Source organism: Corvus hawaiiensis, chromosome 17 (assembly GCF_020740725.1).
Source record: "Corvus hawaiiensis isolate bCorHaw1 chromosome 17, bCorHaw1.pri.cur, whole genome shotgun sequence".
NCBI classification, from domain to species: domain Eukaryota; kingdom Metazoa; phylum Chordata; class Aves; order Passeriformes; family Corvidae; genus Corvus; species Corvus hawaiiensis.
Window position 1 is genome coordinate 6,032,646 of NC_063229.1, and position 6,327 is coordinate 6,038,972.

General features: G+C 40.8%; 1 long non-coding RNA gene across 1 annotated transcript in view; it reads right to left on the bottom strand.

Moving 5' to 3' along the window:
• The window catches only part of LOC125334538, a 54,152-nt gene extending 48,366 nt beyond the window's left edge, over positions 1 to 5,786 (bottom strand). Inside the window, exon 1 of the long non-coding RNA XR_007207164.1 lies at positions 5,527 to 5,786. This is a non-coding gene — a long non-coding RNA (uncharacterized LOC125334538). The remainder of the gene's footprint in view (positions 1 to 5,526) is intronic.
• Between the last annotated feature and the right edge of the window lie 541 nt (positions 5,787 to 6,327).

The window sequence follows — 6,327 nt, forward strand, 5'->3', positions numbered from 1 at the left end:
TTTTCACTTGTTCCTTGTCTCAGTTTTTTTGTCAGTGTTCACTGAAAAGAAACATACAAACTGTTTCAGTGCAGTGTGTGGAAAAGAGGTGTTTCTGTGAGTTTCAAAACTTGGTGTCAAGCTGCCTTCTGCAAGCACATGGGAAGCAGGAGGATTTCTACTGACTATACCCTGTTCTTTTAAATGCTATGAAGAAAATCTTAACAGAATGTAAGCCTTTAATTTCTAATATTACAGTTATTATCCTCAGTAGTAGATAGGACAACTCTTTGCTCTTATGAATACAAAACAACTCAACATCTCTGTATGGCCAGGCTGAGCAGGTGGGTGAACTTAACACAACTTGAGCTGCCCAACTAGATCTCTTAGTTCCTTCAGTAATCTCACACGCACAGGTACAGAGTTCCCAGGTTCAGTTCTTACTGCTGCAGCCTGATGCTACAACTATCTTTGGCTTTGTGGAGCTTAGAGAGAGGTTTTTGACTCAGGAAGGTTGGAATGTACAGTTAAAAAGCAAGGCAGTCAAGATACTTGCCCTTTGGGAAGCAGCATTTCTTTGTGTGCCACTGGCTTGGTGTTCTTGCACTTTTCCCACTTCACTTTGTACTGCTGAACCTTGCCAGGTTATTATAAAGCTTAATTACTTTATAGAGTACCTTGAAAATATATGGCCAGATCCTCAGCTGGTGTAATCTGGCATTACTCTATTGGAGTGAGCAGATCCATGCTGGTGTATAAAGCCTGGGAATTTGGCTTGTGAGTGCTCTTGCTAAAGTAGCATTTTGTGCCCAGGAGAAGCCTTAGGTGAAGGTTATATTCAACTCCCTTACAAAAGGAGCTGGCCACAAAGTAGATCCAAATAGTTGAGTGACAGGCTCCCAGTATAAAATTTGTGGTTTATCCCTGTTTAATAGTGAAAGATTAGCAAGCATCCAGGTAGAGATATATGGTCTAGTCAGCATCTGATGGGCTAATGATGAATGGGAGTTTGAGAGAGGCTTCAGATTAGCCTCACATGCATAAATATCACATGTCAGTGACAAGGACACTGGAGGTCACTGAATTGTATTTGTGCTCATTCACGGACTTTATAAACTCTGTGCTAGTGGAGTGTGTTCCTTCCAGGACAAAGGGAAGCATGGTCAGATGTCATTATAGCTGGAAACCTTGTAATATGTGTTAGTTCTGTGGAGTGCATGGTACACAAATAGGTATTTGAAATATTTATGTGGTCCCATTATTCCCTTTCCCTTCCCCTTTCCGTGTTCCTTTCAACTCTTTCCCTACTTCACACTATTTTTAGTAAATTCTCACTTCTTGAAGTTACAGGGGAAAAAAGTTGTCAGATCATTCTGACTTCTCCTTTACAAATGCTAATAAACTCACTTTATAGTGCATTTTCTAGTCTAATTGCAGGTTATGAACCCAAACCTTACTTAAGAAGACTTGTAAAATTGAATGTTGTAGTCTTGAGTGTATTTTAACTTTCAACAGTATCGGCTAATGAAAACAGCAGTCAAGCAATGCTGAAACTTCAGCTATTAGAAAGCCCAAACCTGAAGAATGAAGGCTGACTCATTCAGATGAGACAAACTGACTTAAGTGACCTTCTTTAGTTTCTAACATTAAGTGTTAATGTTAGCTGTTAGCTTTAGAGTTAACAGCATTAACTCTAAAGGCTGGGAGGATGTTAGTAATTACTAATGATAACTAAGTTGTCATCTTTGGCATACTGGGAGAGAAGCTTTGATTAGCAGATAGGCCCAGGGTACATACACTTCCAGCCTTGTCCTTACATTAGGACATGTGGATAATTGAAACCTTTCCGCTCTGACTGATCTCCAGCTTCATTAATTTGGGTGTCATTGTGTAAGCTGTTGTCAATTAGCATTGGGGTTTTTCCTGTTGTTTATTTCAGAAGCATAAGAATAACCATAAAAGCAAGTGCTGGCCCATGAAGCATTTGGAAGTGTTGGGAGAAGCCCCAGTTGTCATATTCTGTTCTTTGATGTTAAGAGACACAGAGAGTGTGCACATTTGCTGTTCCCTGAGATAAGAGAGCACCCTGAGTGTGTGGCTTTGTCCCTAATCCCCAGAAGATGGTGTCACTTGTTTTATCTCAGGGCTTTGAGAGAATTGGCACTGAAATTTTGCCTAATGGAGCCAATAATTACACCTTGGTGTGAACTGAGTCCAAAAGCTTCTGGAAAATTCATCAACCCTGTCCTCTGTAATACCCATTTCATTCCAGAATGTGGACCTCAGCACCTGAGGCAGCATCAAGCCTTGGGGAAGAACTGCAAGAGGAAACCTGAGCTGAGCTGAGGACTGGCTGGGATGGAAAGGGGACCTTCAGCTCCCTCTGTGGGAGAGTGGCCTGGGAGGAGGCCAGCAAAGGAGTGAGCTGCTGCTTGTTTGCCTCCGAGCAGGAAGGCAGGGCTGGCAAAAAGCAGCTGCCAGATTTGGCTGACCTCAACCAACCTAGGCTTGCCTGAGGCCTTCTGCAACTGGAATATCTGCTTGCTCAGCACACTTAGGGAGCTGCAGAAGGGCAGAGGATTGGGCAAGGAGACACTGAAAATGTAGGACTTGTGAAATGGTGAATCGTACTTCAGCAGCTATTTTGAAGTTCTGATAATTTGAAAGCGGAGGCAAAATTGCTCAAGCTCTGGTGAAGTAAAAGAAGAACTGGATGCTGAAAGGAGCCAATTCAGCATGAGGAGAATGAGAAGGCTCTGCTGGACTCCTCTGCATGGCAGTGTGAGGGGGAGATGCTGTGAATCTGCTGTCCCCACTCCTGGGATGACCAGAGCTCAGTGTTAGCGCAGCCTGGCGTAGTGCTGGGATGGCATCGCCTTCCTACTCTCCATCTCAGCTCAGGCTTGTACAAAACATTCCCAGTGTAGCTGCTCTGTTTCAGCCCCTCAGGCTCAGGCAAATCTGTCTGAATCTAATAGATTACTGTAGTACAAATTGTATTGGCACTAATCCTAGTTAGGGTTGGGTGCAGTGTGTGTGCTGGAAAGGCTCGTACGGCACACAGCGAGTGGCTCTAATAAACCCATTGCATATTTCTATGGAAATAGGAATACACTGTTGCTCTGCAAGGAGGAAAAGATATTAATATTTTACTGCAATGACATCTTGTAAATATTACAAGCATTTGTCATGGGTTTTTTTGAGTGCATTTTGCAGCAGTAGAAAGAACAATATTTGAATGAAAATACACTTTTGGTTGGAAACATCACTAGGTATTAATATCCAGGCTTTTTCTGGTTTTTTTTTTTTTTCTTTGGGGGGGGTGCAAGGGGAGTATTTGTCTTTGAATTAATTTTTGTTTTTCTGTCTCTTTTGCAATACTGTCTGCAGTGCACAGAGTGATCCTGAAAGAGGGAATGCCTGTTAACAGCATTTCAATATCATTGGGATAACCTTTAATTGATCAGTTTATCATCAGTAATCAAGTAAACATATTAAATATTGATATGAGGATGAGGTAAGACCCAACTTTTTTAAGAAAATAGTGGTGTACCTGAAAAAATATATATATATTTATTTTCTTGTTCTTTTTTCCTGGCTCAGACAGCTGAGGCCCTTTATATTAAAGCATAAAGCTAAAATGGAGATACTTTTAAAATCATAATTACAATCTCCCTAAATCAACATGTTTTTTTTTTTTTGGAAATTTGAATTATTACAGGCTGATTAATATTGTCAAGGAGATTGAAGGAGCTTGAACCTGCAAAGTCAGCGTTGGGTGCCAGGGCCACCCAACATAGGTGGGAGAGCAAACAGATTTTCTTTGAGAACGATGCTGGAGATGGTGCCTAGCAGTGGGCGAGGGCTGCCCTCAGTGATATCCCAGCTATTACTTTCTGCTTTCCCTCTGAGTCACTTCCCAGTGAAAGTTTGGTGACCAGCTTGTGTTTCCAAAGTGATTATATCATCTCGTTCTGAGGCATTGTATACTTGTGATGTCCAGGGGACATTTCTGACAGCACTGACTTTTTGTGCCCAGAAATGGTTTTGCATAGACTGCATGGCAGGAAGCAGGGAACCCCCTTACTCTGAAAGGGACTCCTTTAAAGGTATTCCTAATTCTGCCTCATAGACAGCACCAATCAAAAAGGCAAATCTTTCATCAAGTTTAATAACCAAGCATCATTTGGTATATAGCTATCACTGCAGGATGATGTCTTAATCATGAACAGTCCTTAATTTGGAATGTAAATTTATTGTAAAATACAAGCTTTTGAAATCAGAGGCCTTTTGGTTGAACAGAATATGGTGATACATGGCTTGATTCCTATTTTACTTCTGGCTGTAGAGAATAACTCCCATGGTGGTCAGGGGTTTAAAGATGCAGAAGATGCTGTAAAGAAGATATTTGAAAATAAAATACAAGCTTGTTGCAAGCTATGGTAGAACTCCACCTGAATTCAGTTCTGTCAAATCAGAATAATTTGCCAAATTATTAAATCTTTGTTCTCATGATATCTCAGTTTGAAAGCAAAGCACAAAGCTTTATTTGTGGTTTTTTTGAGTGAAGCATTCTTGATTTTTCTTTTGAAACTACATTCTGGTTTTACATTCACTCTTTTTCATTCAGTATTAGTGTAGAATATATTGGAATCACAATCCATTAAGGTTTGTTTTTGTTTTAAATACACAGAAAACTTAGACTAATTTTATTTATTTATTTTAGCTGTGCTCTAACTGGAGGAGAGCCAAGTTTGGGCATTTCAAAATTGAGCTGCCTTTTGTTTGGCCCAATTCTTGATGGGTTGGTCAGGTCCACGATAGTCTAAATATTGGTGTAATGCATTTTATGCACCATCCAACATACAGAATAATGCTATTACGTTGTGAGCTCAAGGCTATTAAGTCTGTTGAGGTATAGCAGCTTCCTTCAGCAGCTGAAATGAACTTGGCATCACACCAGTTCCTGTGGAAATTATAAGAATGTGCAGGACCCTTCTGCTTCAGACCTGTGGATCAGAACAGAAGGTCACCACTCATTTACACTGCGGGTGAAAAGGCACTTCAGGAAGCACAAAAACTCTCAAAAGTAGCCATCTCCACCCTTTGAGCTGGAAAAAACCCACCTTTTTTGAAAGGTCTCCATGCTGAGTGTTCTCTGGCTGTATTTCAAATGCAGGAAAGCAGTCCTGTGTCTAGAGGAAACCCTAAATAATAAAGATTTTGCCAGCAAAGTGATATAGGCCGGGGGGAAGCTAAGGATCAACCAAAAGTGAAAAATATAATGATTAGTGCAAGAAAGAAACATAGTTTTTCGAGCCATAAAATAGATTACATTTGATTCCTTAAGTTGTGATTAGGACAGAACATATATTACACTGCTAATTGCTGGATTTAGTATCTGTGCGCAGGAAGACTTTTTGAATGCAAAGGTTTTTCTCAATGCTAACTGTTAAGACGCAAATACTGTGTGTGTACAGTACAGATCAGTTCCTAATTATCTGCAACAGAGCTCTCCACCTAAATAAATAGGAAAATTCCACTTACGGTAGTGAAGGTAAACGGCAGGAAGATGCAAACTCCATTGCCCCAGAAGGACAGTGCTGTTCATGATGTGTGTGTCTTTGCTGTCAGAATCCAGCATCTTCTTGAAACTTCTTCAGGTACTCTAATGAGGGTGTGGCCAAACAAAAATCCTCCTTTTTCCAGTTTCAGAGCAGGACCGGTTTGGAGCCCAGGCAGTGTTACCACTCGCATCTGGCTGTGTCTCCTCATTGCACAGATTTGAGCCTGAGCCTGAGCCTGAGCCTGGCACTGGCTCACAACTGGAGCTGTGTCTAAAACTCTGGCCCACGCACTGAATGGCTGCAGAAATGTGCCTGCTCAATTCAAAGCTGGATTTATCTTTATTGTTCTGGCAACAACAGTTTTCTGTTGCTCTAAAAAGCAAGGGGATTTTTTGCAAGTGGAACAGGCGTATGTAATGTTCTACCTCTTTTATCTGAATTTAAACTGTGCATTGTATAAGTGAAATTATGTTGTATTTCCTAAATTTATTTGAAATAGGAATGGAAAATTTATGTCTTCTCTTAGTGCTAATATGTAACATTTCCTGTGCTGAAATGAGTTCTCTCAGTATCTGGAGAGGTAAGAGTTGATAGTACTAAATTCAGGAAAGCAGAACATAGCAGGGTCTGTTCCTCAGAAGAATTGAGGGGATACGAAGCTGTAAAAAAGTCAACCCTGGTGCAGAGCCTCCCAAGCCTGGAGCACTGAACTGGACTGACTCAACTATGTTTTGATGCTGGCTTAAGGAATCATTAAACTGCTCAAAGCAATTGAAAAAAA